We start from the raw sequence: 25,259 nt of genomic DNA, 5'->3' as shown, positions 1-25,259 counted from the left end.
GCGTAAATATTTGCAATATCCGATTACGTTGAATAATAAAATGTATGAAAACAAGCACGGGGACGTTAAAGTCACATGACATATACTGATAGCACCAAGCATTAGTGTCGGTTTGTTAAAAATATATACCTAAACAAAAACACTAGAAAACACAAATAACTATTCTTTCAAACATGCTTGTATTTACTATAATCGTATAAAAACTATTTATTAAAATATAAGAAGAATTTAATTTCGATGATGATATAAATACCAAAATAAGACGAGTTTTTGAGGCATTATATTTATCTGATTCATGTATTGAAAAAAAACTCATACTCGATTATGTGTTATCGAAATAGGTATAAATCGATGCATTGCTTTCACCTTGGCCTAGTTTCACTATTCAGCTCACCCGAAACACACATCCTATTGAATAAAATAGTTTAGTGCATAGATTCCTTCCTTCCGTTGAATCCTTCCTTGCATGAATATTTATAGCATTCTTTTGTGTGAAACCAGGTCAAAACTATTCCTCGATCTCTAAGAAAATAGAGAGCAGTAAATTCAAAAAGTGCAGTTGCATTGAATTGCACCTTTTTACAAGATTCAAGATCCTCTTATGATAGTCACGTTGAAAAACTGGGAAACTTAGCGAACAGATAAAACAAGCATGCAATAATTGGTATAAAATAGAAGTAAAATCAATATTATATTTTAAGTATTAATGCACTAAACATTCATTGCATCTGAGAAAATTTACAAGTTAACGTTTACAAGACAATTTTGAGCCTTTAAACTAAACATCATTTAACACTCTCGTAAAGTAACTTTTTTCTTCATCAATCATTATTTTTGGTAGTCGGGTTGTCCAGTCCAGGACTGCCGGTGAAAGATTTGCTAAATCGTAGCCGGGTTTCCAGTCAACCGTCCTTCTGGGAATTGATTTTACTGAAGAAGGTGATAAAATGTGAACCGGAGACAAGCAAAAAAAGGAAGGATGTAGGTACATACTGACGAAAAATTCTTCAACTTTACCACAGCAAACCATCCAGGTCAGTATCGCAGCACGACCGCAGTGCAAACTTAAAAGCCAAGTTATTCGTTTTCGGTGTATTTTTTGTGCTTTACCCACACTCGTTTGGGATGAAATTTGAATAGAAAAAATAAAAGACAAACATCGGAGGTTAGGCTCGACCTCCAGCCGTGCAGAGTGGGGTTGGATTGGGATTGTATCGGCTCGATGAAAAAACAAGGTTGTTTTCGGTGTGGTTTTGACGCTTTGTAAACTAACAGAAACCCGGAAGGATAGTCTACGGCGCTTAGTGAAATGTATTTTATTTGTATTTTTTAACAAATAAAGAAACGTTTTTTTTTCGAGCCTTTGCTGTAAGAAAATCTTTGCTGTAAGTAATATTCTCTAGCAATGTCAGACTATTTAATTTGAGTTACCGTTTTAGTTAAAACTCTAGTATCACTTACTAGCTATAAGTCATCACCCATTAATTTATGTAAGTTCTAAAGTTTATTCTTTAAGCAAAACACGGAGAAACGTCAATTTGAAATGTTTCTATTTGCTATTTGTCCAAATATTTGCCATATTTCTAAGAATTTCGTACTGTTGTACCAATTGATGTACCATTTTGTTGTAAGTTTTACTTTCAACGAGGTATAACAACGACTCCAAGCAATGCATTTTTCATCGATCCGCGAGTGCTGTCAATATTTTGTAATTGCATTTTAACACATTCAACCAGATAAAACACCACAACGCCTGGTGGAAAAACATCCCTGAAACGTTTGAGTTGGACTTCTTTACCCGTGAATCCACAAGCACTCCAACGTGGTCCAATGCTCGCGCGCCATGCATCGCTATTTCCACCCCAAAACGAGACCCTTTATTGGAACATCAAAATGATGGAAATGTAAAGCGGCCTGCACTTGCACGGAGGTAATTGTGCGCCCGGACGCTACATTCCGGCACACGCCCGTTGGAATGATCCTCGGGGAAATTTGGCTCGTGGAAAGTCCGGCTAACCGCTAACAGCATCAAAGTCACGTTGCAGAAAATTGCTGCGAATGAAAATTTCCCCGAGTGTGTACCACAGCGGTATGGGAGCCTGAGGAAGGGTAAATAAGAGAGGGTAGGAGAAATGCACCTTTGCAAGTGAAGTTGCTTTGCCTGGTGCTTCCCTATGCACGGCTTCTGGTGGAGTATAGTTTTCGGAGATATAGTGAGTGATTCAACGGAATTGCTTTTTCATTTCAACATTCCTATCAGCAAAGGAGGATACAAGCTTTCGACGGGCAGGTCACTGGCAAGCGATGGGAAAGCGATGAAAAATGGAATGGGACATACGCGCGCCACATATGGAACGGCACTCTAAGGTCTCACTGCGATCGTTAGTAGCCGTCACGGGAACGCAACAACTTTCGTTCGCTTGCGAGGTGGAATTTTCCTGGCGCTTTTTTTTTCTGGATAACCAAAAGCACGTGGTTACCGGGGTGGGAAAGGATTTAAGCGTCACACATACACACATTTGCTCTCGGTGGCCTTAAAAACCGGAGCGTGGCTCCGAAAGCCAACCACAAAACCGCTAAGCGCTTGTGACAACAACTTCTGTCAAATCACATGAAGACCTTGGGCAGTCAATTTAGTTCAAACGCTACGACCCGTTTGTCATTCACGCAAGGGCGCAACAATTTCAAAGAGGTATTTTAACACGAAAAAATGGGTTTGTAAGACACTATATCGTCGGTACGAATCCATTGACATTTCTTTTTCAACAGCACATCTGCTCAAACTCATAAAGGCGCCATTCGTTCTCGTTGGCCGGCGAGATGTTTCATGTTTTATTTGCCCCTCATTTTACCACCCAGCTACCCGGTAAGAAAACCCACACCCACACGCTTCTCAACAACCAGCCCCATAAAAGTAATATTGCCTTGTGCGCCAGTACGTCATCCGTATGCACGTAATGGTACCATTGTGACCATTCCTAGCTTGACATTACAACGAACGTGCGCGGTGATGACGTTCGCCATTGGCATTACGCTGTCGAACACGGGGAGCCACCAGAAGAACAGAATAACCTTAACTGCAGCCCCATTTCCGTTGGAGCGACGGAAAAATAAACGATTGAAAAGCGCTGACTTAACACTCCCCGTTACTGGCGACGCTTTGGCCGGATATGCAATTGTTCAACCGTATGCTTGCATGAAGGAGGTTTGTGGAACGCATAAGAACCGTCGCAGTTGAATGTGTGCAAAGCTGTTTAATCTGCTGCGGTGGGCGAAATGGGAAGCATTTGCAAATTGAAGTGAAATTTTGCAAATTGTCCTACAGGGGATTCGTTTGGGGTTTAAATTAAGTGTCTACCTTTAGAATACTGTTGGATGACAAAAAATATCTTTTGGATGCGTTAAAGATGTCAAAACTTGATTATTTTAAACAAAATTATTACACAAATTTATCTTCTGCATTGTATAATATTGTATGACGGTTTTCTTGGTCAATAGCAACATAATAAAAGTTTCCTTTAAAAATCGTTTAAAAAATACAACTATCTCGTTGAATTAAACAAACAATTTTTTCTGTGCTCCACCATCAAATCTTACAAAAAACAAAATATAATCGCTTCACAACACGCCCGAAGAAAGGTTAAACCATTTTTCCGGGTAAATTGCTTCATAGCGAAGAAAAATGTCTGCCTATTGAAGGCAATACATCTACCTAATGTCAGCCCTGAAGTCAAACAAACACAAAACCCGTCCCAAATTGCACGCACCACGGCTTTCGATTTTCGACCATTACCGCCGACCGTCGACAAAAGTGAATCCGACCGTCGATAATTGTGTGATAGATGCTTGATAATAGATTCTCCGTCCAGCGCACGGACGATGAGGAATTCCCAATCAAAATATTGATGTTCATCGCTTTCTCCACGCGACCACGCCAACCGAACGATGCGATGCGCGGCCAAGTGGGGGAGGGTGAAACAAAAAAAAACGGAGGGAATACAACCCAAAATGGCCACCAATTTGACAGTAATAACAACGGAAAGCGGTTACAGCAGTGCCGCCGAGGGCGTGCCGAGAAGAAAAAGAAGCGATTTCTCTTACGAACCCCCCGCTTCAGCGAAAAGGAACAACGATGGAGCGACGGAGAAAAATGTCCAACCGTTAACCGATGGCGTAGTTCGCATCGATATTTTCCCGGTGCCGAACCATTTGCAGCCCGCGCGACGATTGTTGGTTCGATAAATCTTGCGTGCGGACGGAACATTGAAGTGGCACCTCAGAAAAGTCGGATAGCTGCACCGGGTGGTCCAGCGAGGAGTGAAGAAAATTTCCTTCTTTACCCAATGCGATGGCTATTTCGGGTTTCGATTCCGAAGCTCTCCAAGCTGCCTTACACAAAACAAGGCACGGATGGATGAGAAAACAAAGACGGTGCTGCGGTATATCGAATTCGATCTCTTTTTCACAAATTCGTGGTTCGAGAAACGTAGCGGGTAAGACTATATTTTTTCTCACGACCTTTAGCATAAGCACCGGAACAGGATGCCGAGCGCCTGATAACACTGACCAGCCTAAAGCGGCACACGGTTCGAGGCTGCCAATTGATTTGCAGGTGATATCAATCGTCTGCCATCTGTCCGGGTTCGTTTCGATCCTGCGCCCCGGGAACGTCCGAACTTCCGATCGGAGGCAATTGCAATCTATTGGCAGATAAATTATACGCTATCCAAAATAGCACCGGCAAACGGAACCCGGTTCCGTTTCGACGATTGCATTGGGCCCGTAGAACACGGTGGAAAAACGTCAGCCAGGTCGGTGAAATATGCTTCCGAAAGCAGGGAGGATGTTTTGGACGAAACGGAACAGGACAAACGAGCAAGTGGCCGAACTGGGCTGGGAGGAATTTTTATTACATCCAACCCAAAAGTGCTCGCTTCGCTGGCCACGGTCGGTGCAATTTTTCGTGATTTGAGCCGTACTCACTCGTCACAAGCGGTGTGGATTTGTTCCGTTCGCCCTCGTTCGCCCGTCGTCGAACCAACCGGTGGGTCCAATAAAGCCCGCCCTGATTTACGACACACGCCCGAATGGTGAACGGTGTGTGCTTGCGAGAGTATTTTCGGCCCTCGCAAAGCGTGCACAACGCAAACGGCGGGAGGAAGAAAGAAAAAGCAAAACCTAAACAAATCAGTTCTACCCCAAAAATCACCGGTGGCCATCATTCGGCGACGTACGTCAGCCGTACTTCGAGGCCGATGGGCCGCTTTCAATTTTATTACAACGCGCACGTGAATAAATCAATAAAAGAAGATTACCATTTAAATGAATCAGTGGAAGGTTTTCGCGCAGCGCACACAGCGGTTTGCGTGCACGTTCGGTGCAAATATGGCGCACTTGCGATGCCGCCGGTCGGTGCCCGAAATTTGGCCGCAACGATTCCCGCAGCGGTACGCAGCTTTCCAATTGAGTGGTCGAAAACATGGCGTTGATTTTCGTTTCGCAGCAAACGATAAAAAGGTTTTGTTATCATTTCGCTTTTAACGAGAGTTCCAAGCGATATGCCACAACCACGAATCACGGTTCCGTTGCTCAATCTCAAGTAATGAGGTGACTCAGTAATATGTTACTCTGAAAGGGAAAAAAGTGTATGGTTTTGACCAGTGAATAACGTACTTGTGGAATTATTTCAATTATTATTAGCTCAAGCTCACTCATATGATAAAAAATAGATCATTGTAAACACAAAAAAGCTGGTTGTAAGCTGTTATCAATCTAGTTCACCAATCGCTCCATGTTTTGTTTGATTTGGTGGAGGCGCCTGGTGTTTTATAACAAATCCATGAGTTTACTCATTTCTACAATAATAAGAATAAAATAGAATAGAAATAAACTTGTTGAATATTTTTTCACAGAAGCACTTTTGAAAAGCAAATAAAATAATGTAGGGTGAGTTTTGGTGTTCAAAATGATATTTATCAATCAACCCAATTGTTGTTTCATTTAGATGGAGGCGCCTGGTGGTTTATGATTCACCTTTATACGCTTGACACTTTTTCGAATAGTGCTTATTAAGTGCTTAGAAAATTTCTCAACAGCACTTTCGGTGGACAAATTCATTGGTAAAAATTGAATCTCATCAATTTTTCTCCGAAGTTACAATATACAACGACAAATCACAATAAAAACCGAAATAAATATCGTGTCGATACGACTGGTGATTCTTTCCCCTTTTCAACGCCATCAAAGTGCTTTTTAGATTTGAAATTTATTCAAACCTACAGCGTGCTTTATCCTCGAACTGCTGTCTTGTTCGATTGATCGCGGTTCTGTGAAATTTCCAACTAGATCAAGCGATACGTGGGCTGTGTGACGAATCGAACCGAGAGGCAAGCTATCGTAAAATATGGCCTCAGCTCCTTCGTTCACAACCTCCACCCAGCTACCTTCCCTGTGGCGCATTATTTGACCAAGAAGTGATAAATTTGTTAGGTTGCGTTTAGTAACACTGCTGCAGGACGGGGGCGGGATCAACTTCAACCATTGTCGGGACCAGGCCGTGCATAAAGAGGTTCCCAACGGACGGAGCAGAACATGTTTTCGACATGGCCCCGAAATATTGTGGTTGGTGTTTTTTATTAGGATTGGATGCAACTTTTTTTTACTTTGTGTTTAATATAGCCCCGAAAAGTACTGCACGCTGAAGAGCCCTCAAAAGGTTCCAAGCCACAAAATTGGGTATCGAAAACCGCGCGTTTCTTCAACCGCCGATCCACTGCTGCAGGACCTGCCGACCGGGTCCAAGTCAATTTAAAACCCATGAATGTGAAAGATTTACGATCTCGGCGGAGGTAAAATGACTCGGCTCATCGTTTTGCGGCCTATCGTGTGCAAACCGCCTGTGTCTCTCTTTCGCTCTCGCGCAAGTGATGTGACTTTCGATTCTAAAACCGTCGTTTTTTTTACGACCCCGGGACGAATCAATACACCACAAAGGGCTTTTCTTAATGGCTGGGCGCGGTGCTTTCCCTCGTTTGGATTTTCGGTCGTACGTCCGCCACGTCGAGACCGGCGAAGTACCGTTTTACAGCACGCGCAATCGGTCAAGGATCCGTTCCGCTGCGAGGCGGAACATACAACACCCTATTCACATTTGCCTGCAGATCGTCAAACAAGGGCAGTTTTGTTGGCACGGAACGAAAGTAACAAAAAAAAAAACAAGTCCAGACAGATACGGCCGATGGAAGTAAAATCTTAACCACAAAACACTCCATAACTGTGGACGATTTTTATCACGATCAGATGAATCGGAAGATTCTAGAAGCAGAGCGCATGGAAACCCCAACCAATATAAATCTCTATGAAAATATTAACGATGGTGATTGGATGTTTTGTAACAAGCTGTAAACATTATTTGTTTTCATGTTCGGTGTAAAACTTAAATAAAAACTTCAAATTTATTTCCAACGATTCAAACGATGCACGTTATTCACGTTTTTATAGTTCATGTTTAACTATCTCTTGGTTTTATGGGACAAATACTGATGATTTACTGCGACAGTGGAATGATATGGTGTTGTTGGCAGCATACATTCAACAATAGCTCTAAATTTATCTAAAAACCTTTTCCACAAATGCTAACTTTCCTTGCCAGCTCTAGTTCAAAGCACAATGTAGTCAATTTGCCGATTGATTCAATTCATTATCGAGTGAAAACTTTTGCCCAAAAACATGCGAATTATTTATCGTCAACTTCCGTCACCCGCTGTACGATGTAGGCCATAGGCAAGAACACACATACACAGACACGACCGGCAGCACGGTGAAGAAATCAACCATAAAATTCCCTAATTGCAGCATAGTTCAAACTATTTGCGAACTTTGCTGTCACTCGAATCAAAGTGCCTTTCGTCGGTGCCGGTCCGGGGTTTTACGCCGAACAATCTAATCAAATTACACATTTCGTAACTTGTGCCAAAAGCTGCTCGGTTTTGGCGGACGGGGAGAGGGAGTAGGGCAAAATAAGGCTGAGCATACCGGGAGCCAGTGTTTGCCCAGGTGCCACCGAATCGCAGCTCTCTCGTGCCGCTCGGTGATTAGATTAAATATTAATTTAAACAAAACTTTGCGAAAAATCTATTAACATTGTCACCGCGAAAATCGGCCAACTTTGGAGCACTCGAGCTCGTCGTCGAAGGAGCGCTGTCATGATGGATGTGGCGCACGAATTTCGACCTGCTTTTCACAACGTCGCACACATACACACATAGCGGTGCGATCGTAGGTCCGTACGTGATCGTGTAGCACTTCGCGTTCGTTCCGTACACTCCGGGTTTCCCGATGTTCCAACCATCTATTCCGACCTTCCGGCTACCTGCACTATCGTTGCCGGCAATCGCACGTGACACTGTCAGTGACAGCTTCGGTGAAATATTACAGACCCCCAAAACAGTGTTACCCAGCTGCAGCGTCAGCCGAACGTCCCGGTTTTTCCCTCCGTGCACTCCGGTTGCCCAACTTTACGCCGCTACCGATGGGGAAAATGTCAGTGGGGAAATTCATTCACAGCATAGGTTCTTCGCACTGCTGCCAGTGCGCCCTGCCTCCCTGCTTCGACCCCTCTTTTTCCCGATTGGTTCGGATGTATTTTTCCAAGGTACAGTAAATTAAATTAACTGTCAAAGTTTTTAAATGGTTGCATACATTTTGCACCGAAACCGGATACCCCTTTTTCCCGGAACGGGAAGCGAGCACGGAGGTGTGAAGAGGATGTACACCGGCGTGTATCGATGGTTGAGAGCACCCGCGGGGGGAAAGGGATAGAAGTACGGTTAGAAAGAGTGACGATGGAGCTGACAATGAATGCAACGACAGCACATTTTCAGCACACTGCACACGGTTTCTCAACAGCGTGTGTGTGTGTGCTCCACTTTTCCCACTGGAAAACCGATGAAAATGTCTGTCGCCGTCTGTCTAGCTGGCCTTCCGGTTGTTAGATTGGAGCGTTTCGGTTGGTACCCTTCAGTAGTTCGGCCACTTTTAACTGCACTCACTTTCCTCCACTGTGCCGTGCACTTTTATTCGCCGCATGAAATGAAAGTTTTGTCCATGAATTTCAGCAGTGAAAGGACATGGACACATCCCCGTTTTGCGGTTCTGTTACCGATGGCTTACTACTTGCCGCTTGCTCGTTAAAGTAATGTTCCAGCCGGCTTGGTGGCATTTTTGAGCTAATGGAGAGGACTTAATTTACTTCACTTAAATAATACCTGAGTCCCTGAGGTGAGAACTTGCCTTTGAATTGACAGCCGCTTTGTGTCCTGTTTTATCCAAACGAGTCTATTAAAATGCTTGCCCAACGTCGTGTTAGAATTCTGACCAACAATTCGAACGTGTTTTGTGGCTACCGAGATGACGCCACAACAAATTCCCCGAAAACATGGCTTCCGTCGAACAAGTGATAACATGTTTGTGTAGAGGCTGACCACTGCCACCCCCAACTGCTGCTCGCCGCAATGACCGAGAATTTTCACCGATAATTATGGTAAATTCCACCAATGTCCACAACACCATACCGAACCGTTAGAGCCGCTAATGAACAACGCACTTACCGGCACAATAGAACGTTAGAGTGGATAAATATTGTTCCGTGATTAAATATTCGTACCGTTCGCAAAACCGAGTGCGGCCGCGAAAGCCGAACGGATAAAGGATGGCTCCACGGTGCGGACGGCTTCCATGTAACCCAACCGAAAGGAGCTTCCTTCTCCCTGGCGAGAGCCCTTGATGGGCTTATTTGCTAGTCGGTGGAACACGGAAATGGTAGGCGGGCGTCACTTTGACATAAAATAAATACCGTCTAATTTATGGTCGCTGCTCCGATGGTCGCCGGACGCCATATTGTTGCAAAAGCCGGGGTCGGAAAACAGGGTTCATCAGCCACACCGTGGCTGGTTTTCCCCCGTTTTCCTCCGTGCAAATCCAACTCCGAAGCTTTCCCGTCGCGGGTCGGCTCGGAGGGGGGACATTGGCGGAGTGCAAGAGTCGAAAAACAAATCGTTTTCGTACGACCCTCAACAAGAATGTTTCACGCAGCTCGTTGCTTCATTGAGTGCTTGGCTCGAAGCATCGGGACCGTGTCTAATTTATTAACCGTATCATGTTTTGCAAATCAAGCACCGGACCAGCAGGGGAAACCGGGTTATTCGTGGCTATGCGCCGGCTATTGCGTTCCACAAGAAGTACCAGCGTGCCACCATCTCGGCCGGACTGTCACCATAAATTGTTTCATAAGTCCAAAGCAACTACCGAGGGATGTCCTTTTTGCGCCCGAAAACACCAATCCACCGGGTTTTGCCGAGCAGTAGTCAAGCTGCGGTGGCATAAATTGCCGCTCCCCTCGGCAAACGGCAGAAGGGCCGGTAATAACTTGGTAATTTGACATCCCATTTTCCACGTTTCAATCGATGCGTACTGTTTCGCACCGGTAGTTCGGTTATTTTCCACCGGTTTGGCCACGGTTGACGCTAACGATTCTGTTTGCCGTCTGAACCGAACCGTCCTCCCCCCGGGGATGAAGGGGGTGTTACCTTGTTGCGCTTGAGAAATCCGGCCGGTCGCATCAGTTCACCAAATTAACGGACGGGGCCCATGATTTTCCACCCTTATGTAACGGAATCGCTTATCGATGCGTTTGATACGCATCAGCTCCCGCTACATTGTTAGGTTGGTTGATCGAGCGAAAGGTTGCAATCGCGGTTTTGAGTTCCAGGAATTTATGGATGCAAAACCCAACGTTATCCTTTCGCCCGGAATCGGTAACTTCCTCGTTGTGATGGAAATATTTTTCTAACGCCAGCATTGTTGTTGCGTGGGAGTGCCAAAAGGGGGGGGGGGGGGGGGGGGGGGGTGATAAGATTATGTAAGTAATTCTGTGATAGTAAATTACGTAAAGAACATTCATTACTTCGAAATTGGCACTTTCTTTTATTTTAAAGCTATTCATTACATTAAATAAAAGCTATGGAAGCGTTTAGCCTTTTCTACTAAAATCCAAGATCGATGAAATAAGAGGTCGAACCATACCATGCCATGAGCCAGATACTGTGAGAATATTTTTGACAGTTGGTTGGAATTTTGTTTACCTCTTACCTTAAAAGCCGCCAGGAAAGTGAGGTGAAACTACGAATTTGTTATGTTTCATCAACAGAGCAAGCAATTGAGTAGTTCGGTATATGTTTTGTAAGAAAGTTGTGCATGAGAAAGACCATCACACTTAATTTTGTCAATTATGGCGACCAAAAGGATCCGTATCGCATGACTTCACGCAAAAGATCAGTTTCTATTAGAGTTGTGTAAATCTGATTCAGATTCATAAAACATTCATTAAGCACAACACTACTTTCTATCCTCGAGACGAAGGACACTGTGTTCCTGAATTTCCAATTATCTGTTTTGTTTAAGAGATTTTTGCGAATATCTTCCACATGCTGGAAGTATGTTTGTAAATACTTTTCAAACCAACTGTCACAACAATGGCGGAGCAGAAAATAGATTTGACCTAACCTGTATTTTAATCGATCTTGCTGAAAAACCTTGTGCCATCAAATGAAAAGCACATGATTTGCATACGTTTATTTAAATACTAACAAGAAAACACTAACATCATCTCTCCGTTTAAACTGACCTCAAGATCAAGGGCCATTTGAAAAGTCGTGCATTAAACGTGTTCCGCATGAATTGCATCCGAAAGTAGCTCTTAAAACTGTTACGCTGCTTCAATTAGGCTCGGGGCTAAATTTTGCGTTGCCAAAAGATTAATTGCTGTTTGAAAAGATTAACTACCATTTCACAGTTTAGTGCCCCGATAATACCAACGCCGAGATGATACGCCCTGTGGGCGGTGGGAAAAAGAAACTAACAGACCATCATCAATGCGAAGCCATCGTGCCTAAGCCTCGGTCGTATATCAAACGACACCGGTACGAAATGGCCGAGGTGGAGGAAAAATCTCACACGTTCTGCAAATAAACAAACTAATTAAAACCATATTGCCGAGCCTGCCCGACGGGGAAGAAATCGGTTCCTTCTCCATCACTCCCACGCTTTTGGGCCCTCGCGCATTGTCACTCCGGCCGCCGATGTTTGCGCCGTTAACAGGTCGAGAAGGTCGGGTGCAATAAAAACCCCATCCCTTTGGTATCAATTCTAGCCTCTCCCGTCAACTGTGTGTCTGTGGTCTGATGCTATCGCCCTTTTTTCTTTACGACCGCCATTTCAAAACGCTCACCTCCCCAATATCGCCATTTGTCGGTGGCAATCCTTTCGCAATGGGTTGGTGGGTGGGCGACCTAATTTTGAACCCGCCGTTCGCTGTCCAAACAGACAACAATGGGTGTGAGGTCTTCGGTCTCGTTTTTCGGGGGGTGATATTGAAAATTTGCCCCGGGGCAAGCACATTCATCCGTTACGAGGTCATGAAAAATAGGCTCACCTTCGGGTAACAGGCGGGGTGGGGAGGCGTGAAAGGGGGGACTATTGGAGCGTAAAGTTTAACGCGTTTGCACACGGGGTTCACACAGACACACAGTGAAGCTTAAAATTGCCTGCCAGTCGGGCAGTCGAGCACACGGGACCCATCACCGTGTCACGGTGTAATTAATGCCACTCAACACGTTGCCGGAATAAATCTCACGAGAGAATTTACGACATTTCCCAAACCTCGGGGGCTGCACTGGGGGGGAGTGGGCGGATCCGTGCCCTTATTTGCACGTGAGTAGAATGTAGCGAAAAAGGGGTAAATTTTGGGGCCACCGAAGCTAAACCCCTAGACCGTGCTAAAATGAACCCGGGTCGGAACGTCGACGCCAACCGAAAGCCGAAGCCTGCGTGGGGATGAATGTAGCACCTTTTTTGTCGCAAAAACAACCAGTCAGCAGTTTGTAGCAATTCTCGGGAGCATAAATGCAGCGTGTTAATTTGTGCGACTCACCCTAACCTCTTGTTTGTGGCATTGGCAAAAGGAACATGACGCATGTCAAACATTTTTTTCAAATTGGAAAGGAAACTAGAGTTTAAAAGACAAATAAACTAAAGAATTGATCAAATTTAGTGACTGTTTGCAAAGATGTGTAATAAAAACTTATCGAAACTATTCTAAATTACATTTATAATTTATCAAGAACGTAAGTCGTACTGAAAAACCTATCCAAGGTTATTCGTGCATCATCGATCTTTAAGCGCCACTAGAGAAATGTTTTGAAGGAAAAACATTCCAAAAACGGGAGAAAAATCTATTTTTCCACAAGCGAAACTCTCTGTGAATTTTAAGTTTTATTGTGCCACGGCAAACACTCGGCGACGAGTTGGAAAATTTATTGGCTACCCCACACCGATAAGTGGATGATGAAAAATGGTTTTTCGCTTGCGGGACGGAACACCCCCCTCCCTCCACTCTCATCTACACCCACGTTAGAAATATCGCGACGGTTGAATCTATTAGTTCACCGATTGCCAAGGTAGAGCCGGTGGTTTTGTGCAGGTGGCCTTGCCAACCATACGACTGGAGGGTGGTTTTCCTTCCATTTTTATTTTTCCCACCCAAGGCCATAAACATGGAAATGGAGCCCACGATAGCCCGATTTCACTGTCAATATTGTCGGGAAGCGATCGAACAGAATTAATAACCATGGTTTTGTGGCGAAATTCCCGCTCCACCGCAAGTGCCCTGTGCGGCTTCCCGCAGTGCTTCGTCCTCCCGAAATTACGTCTTGCGTTAAATGACCTGGAAGAATTCGGCGGAAGTGTGAGACTTTGCGAAGAGGATAGCAAAACCGCCCCGGCCGGCGATGTTTGGCTGCCGATAAGTGAACCCCTTTTCTCCGGCTGCTTCCGGCCGGGGTTCGAAACTATCGTCTTCTACTGTGTTCCGCTTCGGTCCAATCAATAAGCAAAGGAAATCGGAAGCCAACTGTAAGCTAAGACGATTAGCAGAAAAGCCCCATCCCGGTGATTCCGGTGGAAAATTGCGGTTGGCTTTTATGGTTTTATTATTTTAAGCTAAACCACTGCACCATGCCGTTGTTTAATGCTTCATGAAACGTGGCAAATGAGTCTTTCAGGAACCATTTATTGTTGTTAATAAATGGAGCAGGATTCGATGGGGATCAAGTTGTTTGCAGAAGTGAATAAAAGTCTAATAATGCATAAGAGCTAATTATTATATCATTTAGCCTTTAATATGGCTTCAAACTTCATTAAAGATGCCAAACCTGTCATCGTATGTTGTATTGTAAAGTTCGGTGAATTCTACCGTTTTTGCCGGAATCCACCCTTCGATCATCGTTAGCGATCAAATCAGACAATGGTAACACCATGTAAGTCACCTCAGTTACAACTTAACACTAACGCCTCTAAGCCATTACGTTCTATTCCCACGTGTTCTAACACATCTGACGATAACCTGATTAAAATTCATGATGGCTTGGATTACACGTGGTACATCATAAAAATTGCACACTTTCCTTTCCCCCAACTTCACCGTGACGGGACGTTTGTTTCGTGGAAAACTGGTTTTCCGAGGCGGATCATCATGGTGAGGAGTAGTTTTTGGAGCTGAAACCGTACCGTAACGTGTGGCAAACGACATGAAAAGGAAAGTCAATATCCATCGCGCTTCTTCCGCAAAATATCTCTCTTTCTCGCTCTCTCTCTCTCTCACACATACACACACACTGATGCACACATAAACCTCGGAAAGGAAAAACTGTGTACAGGCTCGGAAAACTACCACCGTTCCCACTCATATATCACGTTAATAACCTCATAAAAAGTGAACCAAATAACTTATCAGCCAAACTATGGTGCCTTTCCTGCTTCACACGATCTCGACGCTGCTGGGAAAACCTCCACCCATAGCGCCCAGAAGAAAAAACGTAAAAAAAGACACGCCATCCTTCTGCGCCGACAGTTCCGGGGCCACCGGTGCTTTCCCTGATGACGGAAATCGACGGCGATTTCCACCGTTCGCACCCGGCCCGGTGGCGAAGGATAGCAAACGACTCCTGACGGTTGGATATTTCATCGTTCGTACGGATCCAATTTGGCCCGTGATGAGCCCAACCGCCATCCGGCGAGCAGAGCGAATGGGGGAATAGCGCCTCGAGGAAAATGGATTCCCGAATATGGCGAACCGTAATGGTATCAAGTGTGGCAAAAGAAGAAGAAGAAAAAAAAGCAGCACAATCATACGGCACAGAGTGAGGCTTAAGAGAGTGACCCCACAAAAAAAAACTGCAACACTGGAGCGCCTTTCTACCTACCTGGCTGAAGGCTGAATGGTGGAGAAATTTTACGAAATTTAGTTCATTAAATCTATTTAATGGCATTTTAAATCGCCCATTACCGGGCCCGAAAGGGCTGTGGTGAAATTGAAACAAAACTGAACCCGGCCCGGCCCGGGCCCCGGCGAAAAAGGATATCCGGGTCGGGAAAGCGGTTCGGCCTATATGCATTTGCGCTGGGGGCAAAGGTGAAAAATGAAACGCAACCATCGCCTCATTCGTGGGACGGTACATAAAATTAAACTATGCTCCAACGTCGGCGACCCGGAATGGGTGGAAATGGTTCAGGCCTCGAGGAAGATAAAGAGCGCGGGCAGGAGGGAGAAAAATTTCCCATTATCCACCGAAAGCGCTGCATATTTCGAGTAACAAAAATTAACCAAGCGACATTACTATCCCGGGCCCCTGAGGCCGAAGGTATTCACGGGGAAACGATTGCGATGCGATGGTGCCGATTATCACATCGCCCAAGGTCACACGCGCGCATTCATTTCGTCCGCTACCCACAATTGGAGTAACGTCAGTTGATCCTTTTCCCAGCCTCGGGATTGTTTTTTCTGTCTTTTTGGTTCCACCTTTGCCTTTCCCCTCATCTGTGCGGGTGGGAGGAATGGAAACGGTTTCCAGCTCAAGGACATATTTGTGAAAGGTTTATCTTGAAGCTCTGACGGTAAAAACACCACACCGAAACCCCTTTCGGAAGCGTTCAACCGACAAACCGAAGGTGCCAACCACAGAAAAGCAGTCACTTTTTTTTGACTGCGTGAGATAAAAAGGACGACAAAACCATCGTTTCGGCTGTTCGCGGGCGATAACGGGCTTTTGGTTGGTTCGGGAATGTCGCGCTAAGGAAGAGGAAGACAGATCAAGTTAGATAAAGCCTAACGGAAAGAAGCAAATGTGGGATTATCTTTTGTTTTTAAAATAATTTATTCGTTTGATTTAAATTAAAGGTGTCTTAAACAAAACAATTATGTTAGATATCTACAGTTTTGATAATTTTAACTGCTCTGAACACACAGGGTAGGATGATATTTTTTCAAATTACATATAAACATTTTATTCCAATAACTAAATTCATCCTCGTCAGTAAACATCAAACGCTCGTTGGACTGTAATTTTTAAAAGAATTTTGTTTATTATTTTTCTTAGATTTTCGCGTCCCATTGATCAACAGTTCCACGAACTGGCGATGCCAGAACGTTTGCTGGCTCGTTACAAACAGATTAATTTCACCAGGAAGCACCGCCACTCTTCATAAATAATATTAAATAAATCACGACAGATAAAAAACACGCCAACCGTACCCGCAAATACCTCCGATGGGAGACGCCTGCTTCAATCTCTAGCGTCACGCGCTTCCCGAAAGAAATGGTTCCCTAATAATGGTAAAATAAATACCTAACGAATCGCACGAGGAAATCGCTTTCTTTGTAAACGCCAGCCGCCATCGAGCTGCAAGGATCCATCGTCCTTGAGGGCCACCAGCGTCCTCCCCATCACCTTCTCAAACTCATTTCTGAGGGCACACATACACACGCACACGAACACAAGCAGACAACGGTTCGACATTTCCATTTCCTGCGTAAAGCTTTCGCCACCGGTGGAAGACGCTATTTTTCTAGGAGGAAAAACCTCAAACTCATTGTCCTCGATCCGCGAACGTTCATTGCTCGCCGGGAGGGGCGGGACTGGTGGCTGGTGGACTTGGAAAGCAATCACATCACATACAAAAACTCTTGCGCACACACACATTTACGTTGCTCTCAGCACCCACTATAGGGCGTCATCCATCACGTACAGCACAGGGTTTGACATCGTTACTGAAATGGAGCCCTCTGAGATTTCGTCGAACCCGAGCGAGCGAACTCCGGTCGAGTAACGAGATGACGGATGTAGGCGGCCTTCGGAGACCCGGATCCCGCACGTTTCCGGTCCCCCAACCCATCCCATCTCCACATGGCTTGCTCTCGCAGTTTCTTCCACGCGTTGGCATTGTTTTCTTACCGGAGTCTCCCGTCCCGCGTTGGCGAACGTATCGTCATAATGATAATATTTTTCCACCCACCCCCCTTCCCCCCACTCCCTTTTAGCCTCGGGCTTGTGGGGGTATTTTTCAACCGGTATCACGGTCACCGCCATCCCGGATGCACATAGCTGGCACGGGATGAACACCACCATGGATCGCTACTTAGTATGCGTCGGGAAAATACGGGCGCCCATTCTTTTGGGGCGCCTAGAGAAAGCTGGGTGGGGTTGAAGGGTGGCGGTGGGCAGATGCTTGCGAAGCCCTCGGTCTTCGAACTACCAAACTGGATCAAGTAGGCTGCATGGCCGGTAGGAGTTTGATGGTTTTTCGAATGAATAGAAAAGTTTCGCACGTCCCCCCATTCAACGAATGAAGGGTGGAGCGATGTAAAGTTTTTAAATACACGAAACACAAAAGGCTTTTATTTTTACTATGGCGAAAAATCTTGTACTTTATGAGCAATTCTGTGGAATATTTTTAAATCTTTAGATTACTTTAAATATACTTAGCAGCAGTACGTTTTAGGGATGTGCTTAATGAATCTTTTGACGAGATTCATTCATATGAATCTTTCACTTAAGTTTCATTCATATGGATTCATGAATCTTAGCGGATTCGAATCTTCAAAGCTTAATGAATCTTTCGAAACCTAAATGAATCTTTATGAATCTTTTTTATGACCAAAAAACAGGGGTTCCTGAATCCATTTTTGGCTGGTGACTTTTCATCATTTGGCGTGTTTTTGTGATTCATGAATCTTTCGACGAGAGATTCCCTTATAAGGCTGAGATTCATTCAGATTCATGAATCTGAATCAGATTTACACAATTCTAGTACGTTTATAAAATAAATTAAAATATTCAATATGATGATGTTATACTTCATGTTCAGAACACTTTACTTTCAACCCTTGAAAATCGATCCCGTCTAGCACTCCGGAGGATGCCAAGACCTCGAAACCCCCCCTTTTTTCTATTCCCATGATCATGGTCACTGGTAAAAGCACTAAGTGCCTCTCCCATGCGGTCACGTTCGCTTTGTTCTGCCAGGTTAAGTGTGTTCACACGAATCACCGCATCTTTTACGCCGGGCGTCTGCGTTGACCACGGCGTAGAAGGAGAACCGGATCACATCGACCGCACCGGCGCACCGGAGCATGGGGAGAAAAATAATCCTGACGAACAAACCGCACAATGGATCCCGCTTACCCGGCAGCCATATGCTAGACCCGGTGGTGGTGCAACACTATCATAATTATTCCATTCCATGAACCGGGCTCAAGTGCACAGTTACCGTTGCGAAGCGCCCTTGGATCATTTTCCCATCACTTGTGTTCGACGTGGTGTTCTCCGAGGGGAGAACGAATCCATTGAAAAGATGTAAAAATGACACTTTCAAGGCGAGGCAACCGTCCGAACCCGATCATTTTCCGAGTTGATGCGGAGTGTGGAGCGAGTTGACAAAAACAGAACGGTAAATCAGGCCCACACATCTGTAATGACGTGAGGGTGAAGAAATCTCCCCGTGAAAGCTGACAAGAAAAATGAACCCTTCTCGACAGGAAAAATGGTCACGAATGCATTTCCCTTCCCGAATCACAAATTTCCATCTCTCCCATGGGAAAGCGTACAACAAAGTTTCAAACAATTCATTGTGACGTGTATCAAACGCACGGGCTTAACACATTCGCCCGGGAATTTTCTGCGAAAACTGGGCAAATTTTCCGGTGAATTTGAAGCAAAGAAAAACAAGACTAAAATGGCATCCTTCAGCTGGGCCGTATCGCGCCCTGGCTCTCGATTATCCTACCATCGTGGTCCAGAATGCCCGAGGATTCTGTGCCGTTTAGTATTTTTTTTCGTTTTTCCCCTCCTGCAACTATTTTCCGTTTCCGCCAAGTGCTCACAAAACAGGATGCCATGGTCGCGGGAAGTAGATAGAATGCAGCGCCGGTGCCCACAATGGCACAATGCTGACTATCCGGCACACTACCACACTCACACATACACACACTCATATTACGGTGGCCTCGTGAGCGTTGTTTGGGGCGATTGTTGTCGCTACCACCGAGCGGGGGTTTGGAAAACCTTCTGTTGTGACGCTGCTGCTGCTGCTGCTGTTGATTTTTCCCCGGTGGTTTTGTCCCGCGCGTGTGTTCGCTTTTCAGCTCTCCAGCAGCTGGCCGCGTCCAGGGAGCAATCTTTCACCGGAATAAAGAACTGAAACGCCCGAGTGCAGCAGATTGCCACGATGCACCATGTGCACCCTTTCATCTTCCGCTGCGTTTGTGTGTGGGTCGGTGTGCAGGAGTGTTTGTGTGTGTGTGTGTTTTTTTTGTACGATGAGACCCGGGGTGGGGTGAGAGGTACCGCGGCTGGCGATGATGATGGTGATCATGATGGCGCCCGCTGTTGGAAAACTGTATCGTCCCTTCTCTAATACTGAAATATTGCTTCCTTTTTCAAAATCACTCACATACACACACACACACACACTCTGTTTTAACCACAAGGCATGCATCCCTTCCCTGAAGGAGGAAGGGGAAAACTTTATTGTTCTTCAGGCGGTATCGTCCGAACCCTGGGGAGCCCGGATTCCTGCCTTCATGCGGTTGCTGCAGTCGACGCGGTTCGCGAGCTTTTCATCGTTCGAGCGTATCGAAATGGTTCCCCTCCCTCTTCACTCCCCCCGCCCTTCCCGCTAGCAAAAACCCTTTCACGAGGGTGAAAAAAGCGACGAAAAGATGCCCTCCTCCCCTCTTTCCTACCCCCGAATGGATTCTATTCGAACGCGCTAAAACCGGTGCTCGGCATGCCAGCTGCAGCGTCGGCCGCATAGCACATAATGAAGCATGCACAAAGTTGACATTGTTTTGCCAGCATAAAATCACCGCACCGCGTTTTCATCGCGTTTTCATCGTTAGGAAAAATGCGGCCCGCTCTGTATCCCGCTTTTGGGGCGCACCCAAGCGCCCCGTTGTGGGGCAGAGAGTGTTCGAACCGGATTTCCAATCAGTCAGTGACCCGCGCGCACCGTACCTTACTGCAAGATGCATGGGGCCTGTTTTTCCGGGTTCAACCGACCGGAAGCTCGTCGAAGCCGAACCCGGTTTTTGGGGCAGTGATGAGCGATGTTGATTTTTATACATGTTTTTACGTTTCGTGCCTTTTCTTCTCAGACTGATGGATGCGGCACGGCCAATCCCGCTTTTGTCAAACTAAGCAGGACAAACCAAAAAAAATTAAAAAACGGATGCACTATGGTGAATAAAAACACTCGGGACTTTCCCAAGAGCATCGTCCATAAGTTCGCTGAATAACACATTAAAACAAAAGAAACATGAAAAAGATAAGCCACCGCGGGAGAAGTAACGAAAGAATTAACAACAAGAGTTTCCCAAAGTCCGCCAACAGTTGCGCGCAAAACAATGCCAATCGTAACGAAGTGCAACAATGGCCAGTTGAAAACACTGTTAACGTGCTTTTGCGAAGTGAAAACAATGTCCAACGGAAAGAAAATAAATGATTCCAGGGACAGAAGGAAAGTCGGCCAAAGTTTTGTTGTTCTTCCCCTCATTGTTGCATTTTGGTCGCAAAAGTTGAAAAGCAAAACACGGCAGCAGTAAGAGCGATGCAACATCTGTCTGTGTATGTGTTCATCAAATTGCCATCAAAAGTACGTTATCACAAATTTTCTTAACCAAAGACTAACAAATCACCTGGCTGAAGCTAATCAATGAATGTTTGATATGTCAATTGTGGTGTGTTTATCAATCTCTGGTCAAAATCAACCGTAAGGAGTTTCTGTTCGATTGGGTGTTTTGAGGATGAAAGTCCAACAAATTGGCCATTGAAAGGTCGATTGAATAAATAACCACCCAAACGACCCGTGACGGAACGGAACAGACACCAGAATGGATTGCCAAATGTTTGCTCTTTGAGTAGGTCTTACCAAATGCACTGAGATTGGGTAAATTTACGGAAATATTTTATTTAGGATAGAAAAGGTAACAAATCTTTCCGGAGTTTCCGAAAACTGACCATCCAGAACATCATCCAACCGAAGGAAAGTAAACATAACCCGTACAAACACAACCGGCACTGCAAACACAAACCAACCGAGGAGGTGCGTAAACATGAACCAAGTACCTTGAACCATTTGGACACAAGTCAGTAAATCAATAATCTTTCGAGAATTGCATTATAGAGCTCGAAAGAATCGTTGGAAAGTGGCATCACCCATCAATCGGATTCCTGAGGTGGAACGTCCAAGACAACGTCAGACCCTGAGTGGGTGATTTATTTATGGCTACTTGGAGATTGCAAATTCTCAACGACTCAATGCCCTCTCGTGGATGCTGGTCAGGTCAGGTTCATCTCCGACCATGACTAGGTCATCGATGTGCGCGTGTGTGTATGTAACTCAGTTGCTTTGCTAACCTCAAACACGGCTTCATCTTTCCTCAACCGTAGCTCTTCAAATAAACCACCTTTCCTTGCCGAGCCTGACCTCCGAAACTTCCGGTGCGTAAAGCCACCGGACGCTTCCAAAGCCACTGGACTGCTGGTGGGAAATGAGCAAATGTTTCAGCCAGTTTATGCAAATTTCTCATTTCATCCAAAATTCCTCCCAGCGCAAGAAGCAAGCCTTATCTCCTTCGGGTGCATCGGTGAACTTGCCAGCTATATGCTTGTGGCTCGAAGTTAAGAACAACACCGATGGCGACGGCGTTCACCGGTTCACCGGAACACTAACCTTTGCTCGAGATTCTACTAGCACCATGTCGATGTAACGATCATGACAAGACCTATAAATACTAAATCACAGAACAATCTCCCGTGAGACCTCGGAGGAAGCGTTTAATAAATCATAATCCTTCTCCAGAACGAACTCGGTATCGGGTGGGTGCTATATGCTCAGTTCCACCGAGTTTCAGCTGCTGCATTCATTAAGAATGATAACTTATTCCTAAATCCGTATGCCGTATGCTTATAGAAATGGTCAAACGCCTTTTACGAACAATCAAACGGAAGAACGTCAGGAACTTCATTAAAAGTCTGTTAGAAAACTTGCCATCCCAGTGCTAATCAGTTCGGTCCAGCAGAAGCTGCTGGCTTGGTTTTAGTACCGAGGCCAGTTATCTAAGGACCGGAACAGGCTACTTCATCAATGAAATTACACAAATCGGTTTAGCAAGCTCCGGCACAGCTCCCTTGGAAGGTATCAATTTTAAAAGCAAATTGTTCTGGGATACTTAACGTATCAGCATCCGGTGCGCTCTTTACTTGCTCTGATTGGATTAAAACATATTTCGATCGTATTTCAATCACGTTTTCCCATAAATTACACTACCGTCACTGCTGATGCATTGCCGGCGAGAGGAATATGCATGATCCTTTTTTGTGCAAAAAAGGGTACCGTAATGTTGTGCAGGTTGTACCCTTTTATCCATGTTCCATCGAGTAGAAACATCCTTCATCTCTTTACCGGTGCATCGGAGAGGTGTTCTAGGTGCCTGAAACAGAATCCACTCAGCACTACCCGGTGCTCCATCGGTAAATAGGATGTGGGAAGCCTTTTTGCAGCACTTTGAATAGTATTACAAACTAAATCGTCTTCTCGGAAAGATCCGGAACATGTTCGTCGGTTCGTCCTCCACCACTTCGGGCGGTTGGAAAAGTTCATCTACTCGACACTTCCACTTTCCGGCCAAGTCACGATGGAGCGAAGCCGGGATAAAAATCAAAAATTCATTTTTGGATTTCAGAAAAAAGAGACATGTTTTCTTAAACTACAAGATGAAACTAAGAAATGACCCAAAAACTAGAGCCTCTGCTCTTCCAGGTTCTGAGAAACAGCCTCTCAAAGTCAAGATTTGTGAAAATATTGCGTGAAAAATTGAAAAAAATCCATCAACTTTGAAGGTCTGTAACTCCTATAATAATGGTCGGAATCGGATTCCAAGCACAGTTTTGGAAAGGTTTATTATCAAGCTTTAAAATTATTGACAGTTTAAGCTAATTGAAATTGAATGTCACAAAATATTAAGCATTGTTTCGCAAAACTCCCGGAAAATTTTTCAATTTTCTGTTTTTAACCTTATGCCATCGCTAAGGATTGCGAAAGATTGTAATATGATGCATACCCACTTATAGCCTAGAATGTTTTGTAACAATAAATGATAGTTTTTTTTGCGCATACGCGCGCATCTTTACGTTATTCTGTACTTTAGATGTGAAGCTTATAGTTTATCAGCTACTAGGCGCCTCCATCATGCCATATGCAGCATCATGTGTGGTAAGAAATATGAATTCTCATTCAATGCATTCAAATTTGAAATTCTCATTCAATGAAAAATGTGAAGCAGGGTAGTGATTGAACATCACATAAAAGGGGAAAGACAAGCCAAGTCACTGGCAAAGAATGAAACTTGGTTTGGTTTGCTTTGAATGTATCAGGTCGCTTTTACTTGTTCTACAGCTCACAAACCCATTTTTTTATACCCAAAATTCCTCGGAATAATGTACCCTACACTAAAATAATAAATAATAATAAATGTACCCTACACTAACACTTTGTTCTGTTTGTACCCTTACCTGTAAAAGCCGTGAATTTTGGGTAGATATACCTGTCACTCTTTTTCTACCCTAATGGTAAAACGCCGCTAATTGTGGGTGGATAACTCATAGAAGTGAACACAAATATTTGATAATATTTGCTTTTGAAAACAATATACCCTAACCATACAGTAACAGCTAAGGTAGATGTTAAAATTTTGACCTTCGAACGGCATACCATAGCGGTATGCATTTGAAAAGATACATATATAACATACGTTCGTTTATAAAAACATCATTCAAGCTTTACCTTGAACAGCATAAACACCAATTGTCAGAAAGCTCCTTGGAGAACGAACAACGTTTTTTTAGTTTTCAAGTAAATAATCTATCTGAGATTGATTTAATAATTTCACGATGGGTTCCTTTATAATCAATGATATCATAAACGTTTTGAAAAACAATGCTTCTTGCAAGGAAAACATTGGGTATGCTTTACAGTTCATTGAAAGTAAAGTAAGCATCAAACCGTGTGATAAATTGAAAGTGACTAATAAGTTGATGATACTGGAGAAAAGTTTCAAGGCTAGATTGAAGAAATGTGCTAGAAACTCGAAGAATTTTCAAAAGGATTCGAAAATCTGGTTGAACAAACCATTTGACATTAGTGCCTATACGGAAAACAAAAGTCGTGGACGGCCAAAAAAAGAGTTTAATGATCTCTGCGTGAGGAATAAACGTCGAAGTGTGGCCAAAGAGACAGATATCAACGGCAATCTCGAAAAGGAATTATACTCAGTGAGGTTGTTAGCTTTTAAAGAAAAGCAGTTAAGGCTGATGAGTATGATAGACATGTTTTTGAAAAATCCTTCAAGTGTTATGCCAATGACAACCAAAAGTGATGTTTTAGTATCTGCCGAAGAAGCGTTGGCATGTTTTATAGACAATAGTTTCTCAAAATCCCAGTATAATGATTTGCATAAAGTATCAAAAAAAGTTTTTCCGTCATATTACCAAATCAACAAACTTAAAAAAACCTGCGCACCAAGTGAAGATTTTATTTCTATTAGTGAAACAAAAGCTGAAGTTAATCTACAAGAGTTGGTTAATCACACTGCGTGTAGAATAATTGAAATACAAAAGGCAGAAATCTTGCGACACCTTTCATCTTCTTTGTGTGATTCACTAAGCGTCGTATTATTGTGCTCGTGGGGCATTGACGGATCTAGTGGACACAGCATTTACAATCAACCGCTTCATGGTTCCGGAGAAAATACTGCATCAGACAGTGATTTATTAGTATCGGCATTAACGCCTATCCGTCTTTCGTTCATC

General features: G+C 44.3%; 1 protein-coding gene across 1 annotated transcript in view; it reads left to right on the top strand.

Annotated features, from left to right (window-relative positions):
* The window catches only part of LOC131294443 (zwei Ig domain protein zig-8), a 104,674-nt gene that overhangs the window by 58,256 nt on the left and 21,159 nt on the right, over positions 1-25,259 (top strand). The gene's annotated exons all lie outside the window — the stretch shown is intronic.

The sequence above is a fragment of the Anopheles ziemanni genome, chromosome 2 (assembly GCF_943734765.1).
Source record: "Anopheles ziemanni chromosome 2, idAnoZiCoDA_A2_x.2, whole genome shotgun sequence".
Taxonomy (NCBI): Eukaryota; Metazoa; Arthropoda; class Insecta; order Diptera; family Culicidae; genus Anopheles; species Anopheles ziemanni.
Note: the sequence above shows the minus strand (reverse complement) of the source record. Positions and strands in the feature narration are given on the sequence as shown.